This window comes from Accipiter gentilis, chromosome 6, assembly GCF_929443795.1.
Source record: "Accipiter gentilis chromosome 6, bAccGen1.1, whole genome shotgun sequence".
In the NCBI taxonomy this organism is placed as follows: Eukaryota; Metazoa; Chordata; class Aves; order Accipitriformes; family Accipitridae; genus Astur; species Astur gentilis.
In genome coordinates, this window is record NC_064885.1 from 4,736,291 (window position 1) to 4,759,858 (window position 23,568).

General features: G+C 47.4%; 2 protein-coding genes across 2 annotated transcripts in view; both read left to right on the forward strand.

The window, feature by feature from the left end:
• LHFPL7 (LHFPL tetraspan subfamily member 7) overlaps nt 1-23,568 on the forward strand; it is a 66,187-nt gene that overhangs the window by 13,350 nt on the left and 29,269 nt on the right. The window lies entirely within an intron of this gene.
• The window catches only part of ASPA (aspartoacylase), a 57,398-nt gene continuing 47,713 nt past the window's right edge, over nt 13,884-23,568 (forward strand). Inside the window, exon 1 of the mRNA XM_049803151.1 lies at nt 13,884-14,085. The gene's annotated coding sequence lies outside the window, so the exon portion shown is untranslated. The remainder of the gene's footprint in view (nt 14,086-23,568) is intronic.

Below are 23,568 nucleotides of genomic sequence, written 5' to 3' on the forward strand. Positions count from 1 at the left end.
GCGTTATTGACAAATGAAAATTTACTGGGTACGTTTGAGCAAGCTAATGGGTTGCTTTAAACCCTGGCGGTGCCTTGCTAAGCATTTTGTATTGCGCTTTTTAATTTTGGTTCACTGTGGATTAATTCCTATTCAGAGCCAGGCAGCCCTGAGTCAACAGAATTAAATGGTTTAATGTATTTGGATTTAGAAGTGCTGCCCACCCCCCCACCCCCAATTTCTCTCCCTGTTCCTCCTCTGCCCCAGGAGTAAGCTCTTCATTAGAAATCAGCTGCAGCCAGGTGACAAGAAGAGAAACTCCTCCCCCAAAATCACATTATCTCATAGAGAAAAGCAGGGATTTTAGGGTAGATGAATTTATATGGGAGAGAAGGAAAGCAGAGCAAGCCAATGAGGTTTTGTAGAGCAGCTTTCTGCTGGGGGGCAGGCAGCTCTGCTGGGGAACCCCCTATAAAACCACCATGAGATGAGGGCAGAGCAGTGGGAGGGAGGAGGTGGCCACATTTCTCCCAAACTCCAGGTTTCCCTGAAGCACAGCAGGTCCCACAGGCACCTTCCCTCTACCTGCCTTGATATTCCCCCCCTGCCCCCAATCCAAATTTTGCTCTCATTTTCCAATCCCACAAAAACAACTCAATATATTTTGCAGAGCACCAAAGACACAAGTAAATAAGCTTAATACTACAAAACATTCAATCAGGCAATCTAATTTCCTAGTAAAGAGCCAGGTGCATTCAGCCAGGAGCATGAAACACGCTATAAAGTGCATGAGCAAAGGCACCAGCAGAGCCAGAATCAGTCCCCACAGGCTCTGCACTGTATCAGACAGATGCCCCAAGCTACACTCTCATAAATCCAGGTGCAGAGGCCAAGCTGAACCAAAAAAAGACCCAATCCTGAGAGCAGCCACACAGCAAAGGGCAGTCAGGCTCCAGTTGTCTTTAACACTTTCTTGCTATTTTTTTAAAGATCCACATTGTGCCTTTTCTTCTCCCAGAAGGAAGGAAGACAGAAACCTTATGCAGATAGAGCAGAGCATTAATTGCAGACACAGACATACCATCAGGGTTCAGAACTGGGCTAATTGCCACCATACGTTGAACACACAATTCCTGATGCCTGGCATCCACCCCTTAGAAAAAAAACCCCAATATATCCACAGAAACGACAAGAGGATCATCCCTAATAAAAGAGTAAATGAGCAGCAGGAAGAGGGGGAAGGATAAAAGACAGAACATTCGCTCAGCTCTCACACCGTTCAAGCAAAGTCAAAGCTGCCCCTCAGAGGTTAGAGGAGATGAGGCTCACTTCCTAAACATGGTGCCAACTTATTAAAATTAAATTTCTGCTATACCCCCTCCCAAACCTGCATAGCAGCACCTCCAGAAAGGGTGAAGTAGCCGAGCTGGCCCCATTTATGTGTGGGTCAGCAGGGTGGCCCCAGCCCCCAGCTGCAGCCCATCACTGCTGATAGAGAGGGGCCCCAGAGCTAACTCCAGGGGCAGGGAGTGCAAATGGGTGTACAGCTGAAGTCCTGCCAGTCATTTTTCGGCAAAAGCCTCTTTGCTGGCATTTTAAAAATAAGAGTTAATTCCAGGGAGAAATGTCTCCTGCTCTGTGGGGCTGTAAGGGAAGGGTAGGGGGTGTTCGTCGGGGCTGGCTGTGCCTGTACAACCTCTCTGGTGGCTTCCAGGTGCTGTGCCAGGGGCTTGCAGTTTATAGCTGGACGTTACAGTTTATCTCTGCAAAGCTCTCAGACCAGTTTTTGAGCGACTGCCAGTGGCGAAGCTGCTGGAAGGAGCATGGGACCATCACAGTGTCTCAGGCACTGGCTTCACCCACGGGCACCTGTCAGTGATGCCCTGGGGAGCCCCGAGGCCCCATTCCGAGCCGTCACAGCTCACACAGTCCCCGGCAGCGTCACTGCATTAGAGGAGTGTCCTGAAGGCTGGGGGCTGCCAAGAGCCAAAGCAGCCTCTGCCAGGTTTCCAGCGTGGACTGTGTCTGCTCCCCAGCCCAGGAGCATCTGCGCTCCCATGGGAATAGCCTTTCCAGGGGAGGAAGGTTCCCTACTAGTGGAAACTGAGATTGCAACTGAGGCTGAGTAAACCCCATCAAACAGTAAATCTGGGCAGCTTTCTGCTTTTGGGGCTTGTGGGACTGAGGGAAGGATTATGGATCTGCTGTTGGATTAAGCTGCTGGCAACCAGGCTCTGGCACCAAAGCGGATTGCATCTGCTGCTTAGGAAAAGCAACAAGTTTTCACAGGCAGGCAGCAGGGACTAGCAGCCTCCCTCCACAGCTCCTTTTGCTACCCTAAAAGCCTCAATAAAAACCAGGATTGTGTTGCTTTTTGGAAGCTTTTACCATGTGTTTTTTCAGGCAAAGGGCTCTTGCTTTGCTGGTGAGTGGTAGCTGATCCATCAGTGGTTAGTAACTGGAAGCACCCCCAGTTGCCCCACGGCTGCTGATGCTTTCTCTGGTTTCTGAGACATACCTGTGAAGCAGCCTGACAGGAGGAGGCTGCAGAGCTTTGCACCTCTTCGAGGGCACAGGCACAGTTGAGCAATAGGGAAGCCTTTGGGGAAAGGTTTGCTTTCACCCCACGCTGCTCTCTGTCTAATCCTACCACCATCAACTCACTGCTGAAGACAAACCCAGTGCTGAGAGCAAATGATCCTGACCTGCCTGTGCCTTTCTAAGGCTCTTTTGGTTTCAAAGAGCAATTTCCCAGCATCGCTGTGACAGAATCAGAACAGTTATAAGACTCCAGTAAGAGAGGCAGAAACCCCCAGTTCCACAATTCCCTTACTTAGCTGCACTTTAATCCCAAATTTCATGGTAGTCCCAAGAGCTTCTTCCTGCAAAATTTGATTGCATTCTGGAGCCAAGATCCCTCTTGCTGGCAGAAGCATGGTGACATTACAGAGACAGCTTCAGCTTTTGATTAGTTAAGCAGCAAAGCAAAGTGTAAGAGACCTTGTGCTTTTTGAAGTAGCCTGTGATTACTTAAGATATTGATCATCAGGTGAGAACACATAAAGAGGGAGAATTGTTCATTTTCAGATCAGTGTGAATCTTTTAAATGCATCGAGTCCGAAGGACTGAAAATCAGCCCAGATTAAAATGGGCTGTGCCATTCCTAAGGGAGTGCTGCGGGATGGCTGGGAGGTTTGCCCCAGCCTTGAGATGCAGGCACGTGCTGGGGGGCAGCACAGAGGGGGCAGGTTTCTGGACAGGAGGCTGGCCCAGTCCCTGTGTCACAGTATTATTTAGGAAGGCAGCATGTGGTCACTGCCCGCATTGTGTCTCCCATCCTGCCCTGCATCTCAGCCCACCTTTGGGATCGATGGTGCCCTGTTTTTCCCAGCTTGTGCAGGCTCTGAATGGCAAACAGCACTGTCATCCACGTCCGTATTGATTCCTCAGATTAATATTGATTAGCCCGGTGACATATAGGTAATGTGTAATTAGTAACTTAGATAAAAATAGAACCAAGAGGGTGTACAACCAAGCTGCCTGGGTACTCTGACCTTTGCTAGCATCTCCTTGGTGGCAGCAAATAGAAGGGTCATGGCTGCCTGGTAATTGCTGGCCTGCTATTAAAAACACTGTGAAAGTCTCCCCTTCCCTGCTGCCATCACTACCATGCAGGGTGGTTTTGGAGTGCTGCCTGACAGGGTCTCTGATAACTGGGCAGCAGTGGAACTGTTGCCATGACTCAGGAAAGTGCAGCTCTGCTTGCCTCCCTGTGTTTTGCTCTGTAGCTCAAGTGCTGCATTTTTAGGACCAAAAGGTGCTTTGAGGTGACAGAGCTTCACTTACATCAGTGCACGTGGCCAGTCTGCACCCGCAGCAGTTGCCTGCAAGGTTTCCCATCCCTCCTGTCCTGCCCCTCACCAAGAAATCATGATTGAAATAATGGCCTGGGGAAGGCACTCTGCCAAATATCACCTTCCAATGTACTAAAGGACTTGTGGCACCAGCAGCTGTTGGGGATGCTGGAGAGCAATGTCCGAGGATGTTGCAGGAGCCACTGGACAGTGGGGACATGCCCACTGCTCCAGGGGTGCAGGCAGTGTCACAGCATGGTCCCTGCAGCACCTCTTTGAGGAGACATAAATGGAGCAGACATCTGCTCAAGGCAGGGGACAGTTTGGGGTTGGGTGGCCAACACTGCAACCAATATTAAAAACATTCAGGAGTGGCCGAGGAGAAGAGGGTCTGAGCCGATTCCAGACCTTTCCCACAGTGCAGCCTTTCCCACCCCCTCCCACGCAGTCTGGACTGGGGGCTGACCTGCAGCCGGTTTCCTGATGGGCATTTTTGTGGGCACAGTGCCTGTGAGCCCCAACCTGTTGATGCCGAGGGTTGTTTGTCAGAAGACAGCCCTGGGGTTTGGAAGAGGAACTTGGCAGCAGAGGCAGCGTGGGAGCGGCGCCCTGTTGTCCAGGCACTGAATTGATTTAAAATCACCCAAAGCTTCCCCCATCCCAGTTTTAGAAATAGCATCTTGGCTTTTATCACAGAGCCCATGTGGTCCTTCTTCTTGTGGGGCTTTAAAAATGTGTTCAGGCCTGATGCAGTGACAGTGCTGGCTCTGTTTGATCACCAGAGCAGTATTAACAAATTGTTGCCATAAAGCTGTTTCCAGTCATTTACAAAAGGTCCTCCAAAACTGCAAGATTTGGCTAAGAAAGAGGAGAAACGCCAAAAATAAAGCAAAGTCTAGCCTTGATGCAAGGCATTTGAGCATGAAAGTAAAAAACAGCAGCATAAAACCTGAACCCGGTGATGGATCCAGCTCCTGAGTCACAAGGGCAGCTCTTCTGTTTTCTCCTTGTCTTTCTCCGGAAAGAGCAATCCTCCCATCACAGCTGGCCATAATTGCATGATCCTTGTCACTGCTCAGGTCCTCATTGCCATCTTCACCCTCTCCCCTCCACATTTCACATCTCATCCTTGCAATAGGGACAGCAACCAACGACATCTGAAGCCCTGGGGTTCCTTCCCTGGTGCAAGGCTTTTTCCCCCTGCTTTCTTTAATTACATTAGCAAAGTCGAAAAACTGCCTTTGGCACATTATTATTCAGTCAGTGAACTCTCACTAATTCCTGACACAACTAATAAATATCTGATAGTAGGAGCCCACTGCCGGGGCGCTGGAGAGGGGGCTCTGTTGCAGCCCAGCCCAAGAGGTGCTTCACTCCAGAGCCAATATTGCTTATGCCTGACTTACGTGTGCTCTCATGTTTTTCACTCGCACTGATGCAAATCCTCTTTTGCTGCATTTTTTGCCAATTTGCTCCAGAATTCAGCTCAGTATAAGCTGTCAACATCCTGGGCCTCAGGCCAGTGTGCCCTGCAGAGGGATTGCTCTGAACCCTGCAGAGATGCTGGGTACCCGTGCCAAAGCCCAGATGATGTTATTCTACCAATCTCTGCCTGTTTAAGAATCTGATGAACTCCTATGTTAAAAACAACAATTGACTTTTTTTCTGTCTACTTTCCAACTGGGAGGTGTCACCTGGGAGGATGTTGCAGGGAAGCAAAATGAACTTGCCAGATCTGCAGATCGACGAGCATGAAAGTGGAACCACAAACATAGACTCAACTTCAGCCTTTCACTGGAGGAAATTTTCACTTCTGCTGAAACAGTAATTCCTCCATGCTCACTTCAGTGCATACATTCGAGTGACAGATCATCTTGGTTCAACAGCCATTTCGAGATTTTACTTCCAAAACCTAAAACCTTCAGCGGAGAGCCAGACCATTAAACTTAGCAGTAAAAGGGAGAGGGGCTGGCAGCTTTCCTAACGGCCAGGCTCCCTGCCACAGATTAGGCACAGATTAGCTTTCCCCAGGGTTTAAGCTCATTTCATACAAGGTGCAGAGCTGCTGAAGGAGAAGGGGCCAGACCCTGGCTGCGCTGTACAGCAGCTGAGCCCCGCTTCACCCTCAGTGAGAGAACTTAGGGATTCATTTCCATCTGACGTTTGGACAGTTGTCTGTCTTCTGCTTAGTTCTCAAACTGTGCTTTGATTTTCTCCAGGTATGGTTTTGCCATTTGGCACACAACTGCTGACTTGGCGCCTTTTCCCTCCCGTCAGGCCAGGGACACGGCAGTAGCAGCGTGCCTGGGCTAATGCTGGGAGTAGTGTATTTCTCAGTAGCCTCATTTAGCGAATAAACCAGCCATGTCCTTTCATTGGTTTCTTGGAGAGGAGAAATACATTTCCAGTGGCATCAGTGACAGAAGCAATATCCTTTCATTGCTATCATTGGAAAAGAGCAGTTTTATACTGCAAGAAAGAACTAGTTCACTTGTACAAAACATATTTTCTCTTCCCTTAAACCTGGGGAAATCCTTGTCCGATTAATATGTGGCCAAATTGCTTCTCTTTCAACAGTTCTCCTAGGGATTTGAGTTTAGACCAGTTATTGCACTTGGATGCAGTAACAGTCCATAAAAAGTATATTTTGTAAATAATAACAGTGCTTTGTAATAAATGGGAACAACAAATAACAAGTGCCACTGAGGCTCCAAAGCTGCTGCCCCTGAGGAAATACAAGCCAGCCCCAAGGACCCCAGCACCGTGCCATAGCCATGTGTTTCAGATGGGAAAACCCATACTTCAGTTTTAGAGGGAATTTGCTTCCCTTTGCCTGTAACTCTCTGTTCAGTTTGCAGGCAGTTGTTCCTTCTTCTACAACGCAGGACATTTACTCTCATTCTAACATTTTCAAGGTACCAGTGTGGAGCTCAGGGGTGTCACTGGAGGGCTGTTCAAGCCATACCTTTCCAAGCAGGCTCCCTCACATGAGATTTTGGGGAGGGAGGGCTTTGATTATGGTTCACCTTTCATGGAGCTTAACCATGCTTGTTGGTTGTTGCAGGAGAGAACCACTGCATGAGAGGGTCCTTCTTCCCTTGCAAGTTCAGGTTGCCTGTACCACAGCCAGGACATCATAAACCTGATCCTGCAAAGCTTCAGAGCATTTATCATTTAATAGCTGTCATTAGTGGCTGCCCAGCCTGCTTGTTGCATGCCCACAGTGCTGGGAAGAAGCATGTCTCCTTATCTCCTTGCTATGTGATTATGTGCTTCAGCTGATGTTTCTCATCATAAACAGTTTGACTTTTCCCTTTTTTCCCCCTGGCTTGGCTCATGTTTGTATCTGCTGTTGCTGGGAAGATGAAGACAGACCCTTGCAAACCCCCTCCAGGGCTACCTGAATATTCTCCCTTGCTGTGGGGAATGGAGCTCCTAGCTGAATTTCATGCATCCTGAAGCAATTGTGTAGAGGTCACATCATCTTTATTAACTCATCCATCTGGACTGAGTGTATAGTGTAATGCAGAGGAAAAAAACCAAACATCCCCATCCTCTCTGATGCTAATAGGGAGCTCAGGACTGTCAGGGGCAGTTTGCAGTTCAGTCTGCTCAAGAGAAGGATGCGTGCATTTCAGGGAGCTTTGGTGAACCTCAGCATCCAGCCCTCTCTGTCTGTCAGTGTTGGAAGTTTTTGGCCTCTTATGATGCGCTAAACCAATATTAGCAGCATGGAAGACAGTCTCTGGCCTTGGTGTCAGATACAAATGTTTGCTGGGCTGGTTCGATCCCGGCTGTAATTTAACAGGCATCTGAACATGGGGACAAGGACCTGTCAGGACACAGAGCAGGGCAGTTTATACCGATGAGAGCAGCATGTACACCCGTCTGCCAGCAGCAACCTGCTGCCCCAAAACCTGAAGGTTGATATCAGTTTAGGGTGAAACAGTGAGCCCTCAAATGCCTCAAAATCTGTTTTCCTGTGATTAGACGAAGCTCACGCTATCTGTAGATCCACCTGGGAAGTCATTATGAGGCCTTGCTGTTGCCGTACAGCAGAGATGTGTTGGCCTAGCCTTGGTGAACAAGGTGATAAATCTGGGCTGCAGCTGCTTGCTGTCCTTTGAGTGGCAAATTGCCCAGGCAGTTAAAAACGGCTGTGTTCAGGCATTAGCTGGTCCTGCTTTAAGAGAAGGCACGCACAGAGATAGGATTTCCCTGAGAAAGGAGCTCTGAAGGTCTGACAAAATGGGTCTTTCCAACACCCAACCAGCAGGGTCCTGGCTGCCTGGGTCAGACCCTTTGGTGGAATGCGGGGCATTTCAGTCCTGCTTTGCTTGCTCTAGATGAGCATTTGGCTTCAGTAGCCAGAATAACTGGCAGGCGGTGCTGGGTGGGCTGGGGAGCCAGCCCTGAGAGCAGACCTGTGAGCGGTGGCTCTGGGCCAGATCCCGCTTCCTTTTTGCACAGTCTGATAATGCAGGTAGTCTGGTGGAGGTCTCCATCCTTGTGTGGGCACATAGCACAGCTCCCAAGTGAGTGCTGGTTCGGAAATGTTTTGCTCTGCCTTCCCGTCTGACTCTATGCTGAGTCGAATTTCTTTGCTGGTAAGGAACAGATCTGCTAGGAGGAGAAATTTACCCTGCACTGACTGTAAACACAGATGGAAACATGGTGAAGCCCTTTTCAAAATCAAGGGAATAAATCTGTTTAAAAGACTGAACATCTGGGGCAGTGAAAGAGCAGGTGGAGAACTAACCCAGGAAAGGACAGTGGTGCTAAGGGGGTGGCTGTCTGGAGAGAGGGCAGAAACTATAGGAGAGTGGAAGCGTCTAAAGTGGGGAAATTACCCCAGAGAGCAAGAGAAGGCTCCAGAAAGGTTACATTTTTGGATCTTTTTTAAAGACTCCTTTATTTTTTTTGAGTCCTGTGAGTTGTATCCCAGGCACTTTAGATGGAGCAAGTTGGTAGGCTTTTCCTCTGAACTAATCTCATCTGACCTTTCTAAGGCAGCACGCGAGGGATGCAGCCCCACGTCTCCTCCAGCTGCTGGGATAAGTAGGATTTTGCTCCCTGGTTGGGCAGCAATCACTGTGCTGCAGAAGCTGCTCTGTGCATTGCCCTGGAAGGGCAGACCTGGCATGTTCACACCACTGGGAATCAGCTTCATGCTGATGGTTTGGTCAGCTCTTCTGGTCCAAGCCAGCACATTCTCTGTGCTCCACAATAAGAGCACTTCTGGACAAAGGCCCTGGTCTTGCAGGGCTTTATTCACTTGCCTAACCAAAAAGCTAAAAACATGGATAAGCCTTGGATGGCTGAGGAAATGTTAAATTGTGTTTCCCTCCCAGCCGTAACCTTGGCAGAAGCACAGCTCTGGCTGCTAAAGCCCATAAAATGAACAGCCCCTGTTGCTCCTGATAGGGGTATAAAAATATAATTACTTGAAGAGTGACTTACGATTCAGCGAAACAAGGGTCTTCTTTTTGATTGAATTACACAGCAGTATTCCTAGAAGACTGGAAGCAGATGGTGAGCTCTGGCCAGGCATTTAACAGCCTGAGTTACTGCATGGAGGGGATGGAGCTGAGCAAGGCTGCAACATGCCGCTCCTGCCTTTCTGCTTGCCTTGGGTCACCATCATGGTGTATTCCTTGGGAAAGGAGAGGCTGGAGGATGGGGCAGGGTGGTTTGCAGCAATGGATAGAGATGTGGACCATGTCCAGTAGCAGAGGATTTGTTTTGCAGCAGTGACATGCAGCTTAGGTGGCAGCAAAGAAAGGCAAAAATTTTGTTTCTGCAAACCCAGTGCCGCTTTGGTCCCAGGTAAGCACATTGTAATAGCAATCCCAGTGCGTGTTGTGTCAGGACCCCATGGACCTGGGAGGTGGCAACTGCCCTCCAGTCATGCAGGAGAGCTCCCCATCCCTCCAGGCCCAGGAGGAGGATGGATGAAGGCAGACGGTCCCCTGGGCTGGGGTGGAATGAACGCCGCCATATAATTTCTGCCTCGCTGCTCCTCCTGCCCCCATATATCTTGAGCACATCAATAAAATCAAACAGACTATTAGCAGCATGTCGTGTTATCAGCCATGGATGTGTGTGCAGTGCATTAGGCAGCCATGCAGCCTGCATTTTATGAAGTGAGCCGCTCACACCACTGCTGGGGTTGCAGTGATTATCACATCCCCTCACAGCTGGGTGATACTACGGCTTTTATGAGCTACCCTAAATCAAAGGCCCTCTCTTTTTAAAGATAAATTAACAATTCTTTCTCTTCCTTTTTTTTAATGGCAGAACAGCCAGCTGATTACTAGGTGAGACACAAATCTTGTTGCTGAGTTGTGCCTACTGCATTGTCTTTTTGATTATTTTTATCAAATAAGCAAATGTTCTTTTGGATCTCTGAAGTCCTTACGAGGGAGACTCATTTTCTGCTACTGTGATCTCTTTGTCACGGGTGGGTGATGTATGAAAAGGAATTGCAAATAGCTGTTTACAGCAAGCAAAGTCACGGAACAGCCCACTTTAATTTCTGCTATCTGTCGGAGACTGTTGTCGGTGATGGTCAAAATTAATTAAGCAGGAAGGAAGAGAGCAGGGAGGCAGTATGCATCTAGTTCTGACATTGAAATATTAATGGTGAGCTAATCAAGAAAGAGTATCTATGAATATCTAATCAGCTTACAGTTTGCATTTTTACTGATGCAGTGAACTTCTGGGCAACAGCCCTTTACAGGAGGTGTCGGGAGCGGAGGTGTCAGGAACGGAGGTGGGCTGCCTGCTGCTTGATCACTCTATCTGGGAATAAACAAAGAGCTCTTGCCTGTGTCAGGGGCTGAGGCACATTTGCCTTTTGTACCTCACAGCCCTGCTGCCACTGGATGCTGCTGTATCCTTCCCGCTGTTGCCTACAGCAGCCATGTCAGAGGGCTCAGCCCATGGCATCCCCAGTGCTGTGTTCCTTCCTCCCCAGTGCTAGAGGGCACTTGGATAGCTCAGCTCCTCCAGGACTGAGCTGCAGCATGTCTACATCCATGCAATGGGCAAAAGCTCAAAATGGTGTAGCCTTGAACGCAGGACCTCACCCTCTCACTCCATGCCCGGTGCAGGGCGCCCCACTGGAGGCAGCAGGCTGTGTTCCTATCTCTCCTGTCAGTGTGTGACTGGCCTTTCCAAGTCGAGTTTCCAGGCTGTTTGGGGCGAAACAGAAGGTGATGGTTGTGCTGCAGGGCCAGGGTGCACTGCAGAACCCCCCCACGCACAGCACCTGCTCTGGGCACAATGGCCGCAGCGGGGGCTCAGCCGTTTTTGCCAACCCACCGCAAGGAGGGGAAAATAGGAGGAAACAATCCCATGGCAAAGCTGGGCTGATTCTAATCAAAGTCACAAAAGTACATGTCACCTTTGGGTGCCAGGAGGAGTCAAGTGGCATTTCTCTCTTCAACGTCAGCGTAATGAGGGATGTGGCTTTGGACATTGGTATTGCTGTGTTTCTGCAAACAGTTCCCTCCTCTAACCTCTTGGAAATTGGATTTTGTAGGGCTGAGCAGTTTGCGTGCAGCAGATAGCAGCGGGACTGATAAGCAGAAACCTGTTTACACGCTCACTCGTATCAAATGCTACAATTGGGCAAGGGACTGCCTGGATTTTTTATTTTTTTTTAGCACTATCAAATGTAATCCTTGGGGCTGAATGTGTTGTTGCTGCTTAACAGGGAGAAATCTGAACTGGGCAGTTTTAATGGGTAACAAATGTGAAAATAACTTCATGTGAAGCAAAAGGATAAAGGTAATAAGTAAATCTTAAATGATAATAAAGAAAAATTGAGTGGCGATCAGTAGCAAATAGCATACCTACACTCTTCTGTGTGAGGTGGTATTTCACATATTGCCAAGTTAGTAGGAACTGGACACAACCCCAAATGCAGAAAGGAGAGAGTCCTGGCACGTCGCTCTGACAGCAACAGGGACTTTCTGGGAAAGGAAAATGGAAAGCAGATGGTATCAGTTAAGAATAGCAGGAAGGTACCAGGGATGTCCAGAAAAGCAGTGGAGCCCAGTGGCTGCATCCGTCCCCCATGGTCTGCGGAAGTGAGAAACCCCCTTGCTGCAGGTGCGTGGGTGCTGCGATGCCCAGCTCCAGTTCTTGGGGGCTGATGGTGGAGTGAGCAGCAGGGATTTCTGCAGGAGGAGCTCTCTGAAACATGCTTCTTTCTGTTGCTCCAATATAACCCAAATCTGTCAGCCTTTAGGGCTTGCTGTGAAGGTCATCTGTGAGCAAGGCTAATTATTTCAAGCAAAGCAGCAGGCTAATGCCACTAACCTGCTCCCGGGAACTGAGCTCTGCCCTGTGCCTTGGCTGTGTAGCTGCACACAGGCTGCAGGGAATTACGGATGCACGGGGGTGTATGTTAAGCCCACAGTTATAAACAGATCCCACTGGCATGTACCTTGAGCATGGAGAGGAAAACACACATTCTTCATAGCTGATTCATTCAGTTGTCATGAAAATGCTGTTCAAGCCAAAAGGTAGTATCTCTTCTTTCTGCTGTTTAATTTTCTTTAATCTGCTCTTGACATTTATTGAAAGAAGTGTTTTACGCACATCAAAGCCAAAGATTTCAAAACATCACATGAAAAAAATGTTAAGGTCAGTCCAAGGGAGGATATGGTAGCAAACATGAGATGAAAGACTCTAGTTTCTGCAAGGAAGGTCTGTGCAAAAGGAGAGGTCACACTGATCTGTGGTCCAAGGGCGCTTCATATGCACCTCTGACAGTAGCTGCAAGTGGTGGGCTTTGTATGTTGTGACACCTTCAGCAATTTAAGTAGGGCTGTCCTTGATATGAACAGCTTTAAATGTAAAAGATGGCTTGATACATAACTTCTCAGGACCCTCTTCACGTGGGTGAAGAATTTCCCACGGCTCTGCCCAATGTTGGCCCAACTTGCTTTGCCTGGGGCAGCACTCACAGGGCTGCAGGCAGAGCTGAGCCATCCTTTGCATTCACTCTCCATAAGTGAGTGTTGCTGCTTCTCACACGATTAAATGAGCCAAAGCACTTGACAAACTGAATGAGCTGCTGAAAGTGAATCCAGTGGAGGGGCCAATCCTGCAAGATGCCTCCAGATGCACTGAGCATCCCGAATGCCAAAACTGAAGAAGGAGAAATGTGAAAGACCCCCAGAAAGCTTCTGCATTTAGTTCATTTTACATGGGTAGAGGTAACAAGCTGACACAGGTTAATTTATAGCTCAGTTGTATGCTGATTGCAAAGTACACATTTCCAGCCAGCAATCATTAGTAAATCACTTTCCCACCGGTTCTCTTGGCATATAAAAGAAATTTCTCCCTTCCTGACATTTAAAAAAAATCCTAATAAGTTATACACTCCATGACTTTATAGCACTTTTAATATTTAAAAGGCGGCTAGAATCTATAACCTCAACCTTTAACAAATGTACAGTAACGCAATAACAAATTTCCCTCGAACAGCTGCTATCTTGGTACCAACTGGCACGAAGAGGAGGGAAGTAATTGGCTTGTTTTCAGATAATTACCATAATTGTAGTGACACCATTTGGATCACATCTAACTGCATTCCTGCTGCAAGTTGGATAATTTAATAATTGGCAGAATTTAGACTGACAGTAAAGGTAAAGTCAGCGTATGGTGGGGAAATCAGCAGGCACCTCCTTGCGTTGCTGGTACAGGCTCTGCTGCTCTTGCTGTGAAGTTTAGCAAGATCTTTAGATTTTGCTGCTTTTCTTAAGCCCTGCGACATCTTTGCTCCTTTTCTGATACTTGACCTGATGAGACCACATTTTGCACCTTTTGAACCTTTTGATTTGAGATAAATCACTTCGGTTCAGTCCTACCCAAATTACTACTTTCTTTGTGCACTGAGTATTTTTAGCTGTCCTAGTTCTGCTGGGGGCTTGTCAGAGCTCTGCACTGAAAGTGGATTAAACTGCAGTCAGGTGCTTACAGACAGCAGCCAAATGCCTTTCCCGGAGGTTGAACCCAGGTCCTCTGGAGCAGGGCTCATTCCCCTGGCCGAGCCCTGCCAAGCTACAGGGGAAGTGGGGAGCAGAGCGTGCTGGGCTCGGCATGATGCACTGGAGGGAACTTGTCCCCTTTGTGTCTTGTGCTTGCTGCTTGTGGCCATCGTGAAGGGGACTCAGCATCTCCTGTGCCTCCAGGCCTGACAGCTGCCCAGCCAGAGTCCCAGGAGCAGTGGGGCTGCGAGGTAAGGCTACAAGGTGGCTGAGGCTACTGGGGAAAGACAAGAAGGTTTTATCAGATCAGCTGGACATTTTTGCCAGGGAGTTGCAAAATGGAGCAGAGCGCTGAGCTGGTGCCTTGCAGGGCTGGTATGAGTACCAAGAGCTTTCCTGCAGTGCCTGTCCATGGCATTGCCCTGCCTCCATTTCTGCTTTGCAGTGCAGAGGTGAAGACACCTGACAGCAATACTGACAGTGCCCACGGAGAGGGGTCTGCTGGAGCTTTTCCAGTCCCCAGATGAGAGAGACCACTTAGGGCGCATTTTTGCAGTGCAGAGGTGAAGACACCTGACAGCAATACTGACAGTGCCCACGGAGAGGGGTCTGCTGGAGCTTTTCCAGTCCCCAAATGAGAGAGACACTTAGGGCGCATTTGCTTATTTTGCTTCATGCCCCTGCTCCTCCCTGTGGCTCTTCTGCTTTCCCTGGGCTGAACCCAGCACCTCTGTCAGATGACAAAGAGGTCAAGCAGGCTGTGCCAGACCTGCAGGGTGAGCAGAGTTAATGCCCACTGGGACAAAGCAGAGTGCTTCCCACCCGTACCAGTTACTGGCAGAGCTGCGCTCTGCCACGATTCAGGCTGAACCAGGCCTTGCATCCCACATGTATTTTTGACAGAACCCAATGGGTGAGGTGACTGCTGATGCACTAGCTGTAAGTCTGCAATGCAACCTATGCCTCGGGGTCTGGGGGGTGCCCAGCTCATCACACGCTGGGGAGAACTTTGGCACAGAGCAGGCAAAGCGCTCATTTCTGTAATAAACCTGTCTGCCAAGATGAGGTTGACGGCTCCATCCTAGCCTCCGGTACCTGGGCGTACATACAACACTGGCACAGGAGGGAAGGGAAGGTGGATGACTAAAAAGCAAATCCCATCTCTGCCTCCCCAGGCTGTGGAGGGTGGTCTCTGATGTAGTGGTGGGAAGGTTTGCAATGCTGGGGCTGTGTGCCTGGGAGCGGCTGGCTGATCCCCACACAATCCCATCTCCCTGCCCCTCACACAGAAACTGCAGGGTAACTGTTTCCTTGCAGCATTCCCTCCCCCTCTATGATTTATTGCTGCCAGGAGGCTGCGCATGTGGAGGTGGCATAAATCTCACCCAAAAGAGAGAGAAGGAGAAAATTTGCATTCGCTGCCTTGCTGGCATATTGAATGAAGCTTTCCAGTTCACTGCTAAAACCCTGAGCAGATCCCAGGCAGGAGGCTGAGGCACTTCCCTCAGTATAAAACACGGCCAGCACCGGGGGCTTCCATCCCTGCCAGAGGAGGCTCCCACAGCCGCAAGGAGCAGCTCCCCCACTCAGCCCGATTACCCCTAGATTAATTTCAATCCACTCCTATTTATATTCTGTGGTGTCAGCGTACATAATTCTGTAGTGTTTGCAGGCTTCAAGCATTCACTGTGCTCCCCTCTACTGATCTGCCAAAACCCACAAACCCTTTTAATAGCTTTTTCTCATTCAGACCTTCCGATTCTCCTAGTAATTTCTTCTGTGTCTCGCCCACCTCCCTCCAAGTTGCTTACATCCTCCTGTGCAATGCCTCCAAAGCACAACCTGGGCTGACAGTCAGTGTGCTGGAGTTAAAATCCTGCAAGCTGCTACTGGAAAGGAGACTACAGAAAGCAGTTAGGGAGATTATAGTCAGACCATGGTCATGCTGCTGCAATGGGTCTGGATGTCCTGTCACGAGCAGCCAGCCTGGACTAAGAGGCTTTCAAATAAGAGAGCATGAGCAAAGAGAAAAGCCTGGCAATTGTTGTCTCTGAGATTACATTTTAACTGGAAGTCCATCAGTTTTTTCATATGTCGACTTTAAACTGGTTACAAGGCAAACCAAGAAATGCAAGAGAGCAAGGAGAAAGCAAGGTGGATACAACACATTAATCAGAGGCAAAAGTTAGAGGCAGTCTGCAAACCTCTGCTTCTGCACGGGCTGACAACTGTAAATAGCATATTGAAGCAATGGAGGAAGTAAAGAATTAATTACAGTTCTGAGACCCAATCCCACTTCCAGACACAGGCAGCATTTATTAAGATCTCACTGAGGCGGGAAAGATTGAACAAGGGACTCGGGGGACTACAAAGGGGAAAAGAATTAATCAGTTTGTCTCAGGAGACTGGAGAAGTCAGATTAAATAAAAACTGGAAGTGAAATGAAAGGATGAACAAGGTGGTTGGAAATCTGGACCTGTTTGAAGGAGAAACTCTGGAGTCCCAGCTGGGAGCAGTCCCAGGGGCTCTAGTCCCCCACTACAGAAGCTGGCGAGCTTTGGGGAGAAAGGCTGAAAGTTTGCCTTCACTTCCTTAATAGGTTTAGAACTGTCACATTTAGGCCTCTTTCTTCCTTTGTGTGGCAGAAGGAGGCCACGCAAGGTGCCCGCAGCTATCCCACCTCTGATCCTTGCTCCAATGCATCAGAAAAGTGCCCAGGTCCCCCATGCCCCAGTGTCACTGGGACCTGAGAGCTGTTCCCCAGCCTGCCAAAATTCCCTGGTAGCCAAGGGGGGGCAGGAAGGTAAGCTGAACCCAGCTGAACGAATAGATGTCCAAATCCCACATCCCACAACCAACACCCTAAAAGGAAAGTCTTTGTCCCTGCCCGTTGTCAGCCCAGTGTTTTCCATCACAATAACATTCAATTATTTCTCTTCTAAAGTGTACAACATTTTCTTCCCTCTTTTGTGTTGTTGCTTTTCTGCCTGTCCCTCTGGGAAAGGTCACTGGGCTTCCACATTCCTGCTGTGTAATGAGCTGTGACAAACGCTGCTGATGGTGACCAGTGCTGGGGTCAAAGAGTTTTAGTGGGTGTTGAACACCAACACTGGGGGACGGGGGGGGGGCCTGTCCCCAGCTTGTGAATGGGTGTCCCATTGCCAAGCTCCTTCCCCTCCACGCAGCTCAGTGGCAGAAACTTCATGGCAACCATATTAGAGATTTTTGTCTTGTTCTTCCCCTTCAAAAATCCCAAGCCTAATATACAGCTATAAATAAAAACTTCTCATGTCATCAAAGTAAACCTTGAATGGGGGAACACACTTTCTCCTCCTTAATAAGTCTTCATCTTCAGGAAACAGGAAAGCATTCCTATTTTGCTGTTATATCCAGAAATAGGGTCTTTTGAGAAAGCCCTTATGGAAATGCAAAATGCATATCCCAGAGGAATGTTTCTTCAAACCCCAACAGTATTGATTCAGAAGAGAGACACCAAAGCCCTCCTTGTTGCCTGCAACAGAAACACTTCCCAATAAAACTGCTATAGAGAAAGTTCCTGACTTTATCACATCAGTCTCTTTCACAGAAGTATGGCTCTGTGCCTATTTTTTTAGCAAGCTTCCAGGTTACTGGAAATTACTGGTTATAGTAAAGCACAGAAAACAGCAAAGCAGGTTGCAAGGAAAAGAGGCTATATTAACAGCTGCATTGGCTAATAACCCTTAGGATATCAGAAAGCTTCATAGCAGGATGGGTTTTCTTCCCCTGCATTATGCCAAAGAACAGTCAGAAAAAAGGTATGTTCTGCTGATTCTATAGTGGTATTTCCTAGCAAAACCACTAAATACTGTTTGGTATGTTAGCTGGAGTTTAATATGCACAAATGGTGGTAGGGAGGGGTGTGCGCTATATTACAGCTAATGGTTTTTGAAACCTGATGCTTAAAAGCTGTATGTGCACGTAATGCATCTCTACCATCCTAATTCTCTGATGCCCAACAGTGGCACAGCAGTGACTAAACCTGGTCACTCTGACCCTGAATGCTAGCACCTGGCTGTGTGGTGTCAGCCCCTTTCCCTGAAGGCAGAGCTGACCTCAGATTTAAGGTGAACGAACCACCAAGCCACAGCTGCAGGCAAGACTTAAAAAAAAAATTAAAAATAAAAATTTATGTTTCCCAACACATGCATAATTTTTCAAACAGAAACCAAAGAATTGAATGTGACACTGTCACAGAAATACATTCTTCTTCAGAAAACTAATGAAAAGGATGTTCGCTTGGGGGTACAGATAAGACAGTAAATTATTTCTACTTTCTTTACTAGTAGATTGGAGGTAGAACCTGAAAGCTGGAGGGAGAAGAGCCTCCCTGAACCACCTCTGCTTCCCAGGGTCCCACAAGGCCCCAGTTTCAATCTTCGGGGTGTACAGACCCAATTGCACCCATTGCTTTTTTTGCAGTTGGTGCTGCCCAGTGATACCTCACACGTACACTGAGATGACCATTAACTAACCAAGAAAAGACAGAATCTTCCTGTCAATTTCCAGTCAGGCTTTTCAAACGTGGTGGTGAAAGACTCTATGCATGTCACTTTAATGCCCCTAGGGTTTATTGATGGATCCCAAAATTAGATCAGCAGACCCCAGCAGGCTCAGAAGTCTAGCTAGGCTTGTTACTTTAATGAAACGCTAATTGCTGCTCCTGCAGTCTAAAAAAGTGCCTTTGGTCCTGCAGCAGCTTCAGTTAAGCAGTGTTAATTGCCAAAGCTAATTATGTTGCTGTTGCTCCTAGATACTGGTTCAGGTTAGGTCTATAAACAATAAAAACAGTAGCCAAACCGCTGTAGCTTAGCTGGTATGTGACCTGTGCAAGGCTGCGGCTCTGTACAGCGCTGGCTGAAGGCATCTCTCTGCTCTTGATGCTTTCTGTGCGCAACCAGGCACAGGCCAGGTGCTTTGCAGGCAATAAGGGCTACATCCTGAGCTGATGCTGCCCACTCTGCACAGGAAAGGCCCAGGGAGGTGACAACTTCTAGACAAGAGACCTTACAGCAAATCGTCTTGCTAAAATTTTTAGGATTTCAGTTTTGAGAGAAAACACTGAAAAAAAGTTTGCCTTTCCTGCATTCCATAGGTGCAGGTTTTATTAATCTCTTTAAACAGCTATCCTGAAATTTCTTCTGTGTTGCAGTTAGTGGAAAGCAAGAAGCAAACAGAAGATTTGGGGTTTCCCTTCCCCAAGGAAAAAACCCTCCAAATGCCTTTTTGGTTGTACGTCCCACATCCATTTCATCGATGAAATTCCCAGCTGAAAAGGTGCATTACACCAATTAAACCACAAGAACCTTCTAAGATGTTTCTCAAAAACAAGCTTACTGTTAGGATGAAATATTTACTGGTTAGAACAGCCTTGTATAATTGCTCCGAAGGGGTTATGCTTTACCAGGCCCCTTGGAAACCACTGCTTTGGGACTGGAGGCAGAAGCAGCCTGGCGTTGGCAGCTGTGCTGCCATTGCAAAAACCAGCACGAATCTTCACCAGGAGGCAAGCGGCTCAGAGCTGATGGCCAAACAGGAGCAGCCTGGGAGAGCCACAAGGAAGGAAATTTCTCTTGAGCTTGGCCATGCTGCCTTACCACTCACTGTCCTCCTTGGTGCCAGAGAGAAGCAAAACAAAGAGGGCAATGCAATAGGTTATTATTCTGGAGAGGACTTTACAGAATCCTGCTTAGGGAACATGTGGTAAAATAGATTTTTATCTCACATCCAATTAACAGCTGAGTTACGGGACTCAAGTGAAATAAAGGGCAGTGAATCTCCGAGACTCTATTTACATGATTTATTAGAATACGGCTGTCTGCAGGAGCAGGCGGCAGCAGTTATGTTTAATTTATGAGGACAGGAGGGGGAAAGGGCTCAGCTACGAAGCTGTTGGGGGGTTCCTACCCCAGCAGTGCAAAAATTCTCCTACAACAAAGGCACTAACAGCTCTCCTTGCACCAGTATTGCTGGCTGTTCATGGGATGGAACTAAATGGCACGTCAGACACGGCTTGCCAACTGGGCTTGGCAGAACTGCCAGTGGAAAAGCACCATTCATTTCCTCTGACTAGTTTCAAGGTTTATGCTGAGGGAAGAGCCAAAACTTAGAGATCCAGAGGGAAAAAATAGATGAATTCCCAGCCTTGCAACTGAACTACCAGCAAGGGGTAATGCATGTAGTGGGAGTTTTTGCAGCAAGCATGAAGAAGGTGAAACAGGAGTCCTCTCATCTCTGTTTCTGAAACTTCCCATTTTAGGCATCTTCCAGGCCAGAAACGGATATCTTAGCTGACAGCCTTGGAAGAGCTCCACCATTTGATGTTTGTGTGTTTGTAGAGGAAGCACAGAAGGATTTTCAGTGACAGATGAAATCTGCAGTCCTTCTAACACACCAGTTAAAGTGATTTTGCCTCTTGAAAGCCAAACTATGAGGTTTCTATCAAAGACATGTTTGATACCAGGAAACTAAGTATTGTGAGAAAAATAAAGATTGTCCATAGTTTTCTCACATTGCAATCAGTATTTGTACAAAATAGTTGCTTTCCCTGTATTGCATAGCAATGCACGGTAGTCAGACCAGCTGCTGTTTTAATTTTTTTTCCCTTTCTTTACTTTTTTTCAGAAGCAGCTGATGTACAGTGGTAGGAAAATACAACCACAAATAATATGACTGTCTATAACTGCTTGTTCTCAAGAAAAGTGTTTATGTTTTTTTTTTAAGCACTTCAATGGTGTTCTGAAGATCTGTTAAGAAGAGAGGCTCTGATGCCCTGTTGTATAACTATCACAAAATTGGGTGCTCCAGAGGGAAGGAGCCTAATTAGGTTTATTATTTATTGCTAGAGCAGCCTTAGATTTGGCAAATCTCCTCCCAGCAAGACTGTGTTCAGTTCTGGCATATGTTGTTTGGATCCATAATTTGAACTTAAAAGCTAAAAGTACTTTTTTCTAATGGGTAGATGTAAGCTTTCTTCCAAATCTCTGTAGGAGGTGGAAGGCTCTCCCGGGGGGGGGTTGCCTTTTTCTGTTAAGTGTTTCTCTAATGGGTTCGGTGAGAAGCAGTACTGACACATAGCAGCAGAAGGATCAGAAATCAGCCTTACAGTTGCAATTCAAAGCTTCTGTTCCCAACCACCTTCTCAGCTTTTCTGTTCACCTTATTAACTCAGTCTGATCTCTCATAAGAACACCAGAGACCTCTCTTGCTTGTTTCCAAAAGCTGACTTAAATAACATTTTTTAATGCCCATAAATACAGTTAAAATATAATTTTCAGAAAGAGCCATCCATCAGAAATTTCGTTTTCTACTGTCAAATAGAGTGCCAGGGACACTGATGGACTGCTTGGAAGGTGAACTTCAAATGGGACCAAGTTTTAACAGAGTCATACCTAACATACAGCCACACAAATATCTCCAAGCTTTGGTATTCCTGAGTGACTGCTAACACAGCTCTGAGAGGCACCTGAAACATGACACATAAGACAACTGAGCTGTATGGGGAGTTCTAGCCAATTGCTCTTGCTGTCAAAGATGTTGTGATCTCTCATACCCCAATTTAGGGAGCACAAGAGAAATAGCAGGCAACATGGTTTTAAATGAAGCGCAAGAAAAATGTTAGATAAATGCATCAATAGTTAAGTCTCTGCAACAGAAAGCTGCTCTGATGTTTTTCCAACAATATTTCATCCAGTTCCTAGGTTTAAGACAATAAGCACTATAGTTCATAACATGCATGCTCGTTTTAATAAGGGATCTGTCTTCCTCAGTAGTGCTTTGGCATAGACCACACTTACAGCTCCACTGTGCTGAAGTAGCATGTGCTCATTTTTTGCTTTTGGGAAGACAGCAGCACACGGTGCTACCCTCAAAATAGAGCAGAGATGGGTATGGTCTGCTTTTGTGGGAGTGGTAATGCTTGAGTTTCACTAGAAAACAGAAGAGAGAATTCAGCCCCTCAGGAACACAGGGTTGTACTATGAATTAAAACCAGGTCTCCCGAGCCACAGACAATGCTAACCCAACGCCTTCTCCTTATTAGAAAGGGTCATTTTTCTCATTTCCCTCATCCAGCTTTGCAATGGCAAGGGAGATGTTGCCTGGAAATTTAGCTAAAAGCTTTCAACCACATTCCTATGAGCACCAGTGCAATGCGTGTTGCACACAGGTGGCAAAAAAAGCATTATTTGAAATACGGAAGATTTCAGGGTACAGGACAGAAAATGATTGGTTTAAATTCCTTCCCCAGCTCCCTTCCCTTTGCTAGCCCTTCCAGTAGAGTTCACATAGGTATTGTTGGAGCCACATGAGATGCTGGTCTCCAAGCATGACTCCCTGGGGTGCAGGTAGAAGCACTGTTGCTGCAGAGCAAGGGCTCAGCAAGGAGCTCCCCTTCCATCCTACCTGACCAAGGCTGCCAGCAGGGAAGCATTAGGGGCAAAATGGTTCCTCTGGCTCCTTTTCAAGAGCTTGATTTGGACACAGAGCCCATTTTATCATATTACTTTAGGAAGAAGTCAGTAGTCAACCCAGACCAAGTTCTAGAAAAGTCAGTGCCACATTTCAAGGTCTCAATTTTACCAAGTTATTCAAAGTTTGGCAGCCACGTAGTGATTGTGAACAAACAGCCATTAGCACTATTATTGTTATTCACTGTCCTATTGTTATTCAAGGGTCCAGGACTGCATGGTGCACAGCAGAGGGTAAGAATAGGCAGGCACTTGTTCCCAGAAACCTACAGCTTAGATTTAGTCATAGAAAAACAAGAGACTTTTTCTGCATCTCCCCCCACCCCTATCAAAGTCACTGTGAGTTCTTCATTTGAGGACAGTGTTGTTACTGACAGAAATAAAAACCATAACAAGGGCCACAGCCAGTGTCTTTGCTAGGCACTGAAGTGCCATGCACAAGGCAGCAGAGAACCTGGCTCAGCCCCTCCTAGCAGTTTAAGCTCCCACACATTTTGTGTCACAGCAGGTCTGGCTAGTGCATGCATAGGGCAGTTACTGTGGCTCAGATGACAAACAGCACCATGAGCTGGGATGGCTTGATGACTTAAAATCACTGCTCCATACTTAAAATGGTCACATACAACTTTGGTAACAAGCAATTCGTTGGCTGGGCTCCTCTCCTCTTCCCCACTCAGCCCCCAGGCACTCGCAGCTTGCTCCTGGGGTGCTCCACACCCCACAGGAAACCACCTTGCAAAGCCCCTGGCTCTTATTCTCCATCAAGCTCCCCCACCACGCCTGCCGACAAACTCATCTTTAAAAACTGTGTCAGCTGCGAGGATGCAGATGGTCACATTTGCATCAAACAACTTTTAAATTATCATTCAAATTAAATTAAATTGAAAATGCAATGAGCTGTTCCTGTAGATCTAGACACACAAAGATAAGTTAATGAAGGTCACATTTGTAACCAGTGAAGAACATTTAGACTGTATCATGCCTAGCATGGTATGCCATTAGAATAACATGCCTTTCTAAATAAGGATAAATTACTCTTGAAGGACTTGTGCAGGATTACTCTCTGCTCCCCGGAAAGGCCGGTCTTTGGGACCTTTGTAGTTCAAACAGGGAGGAGTTGTGCTGGGTTCAGCAGAGCACCCGGAAAACTTGTTGGTCATGCATATGAGGCCTCGGGCATCAGTTTGGGCCATGCAGGTCCCACCTGCTCTCCTTGACTGAAGGCAA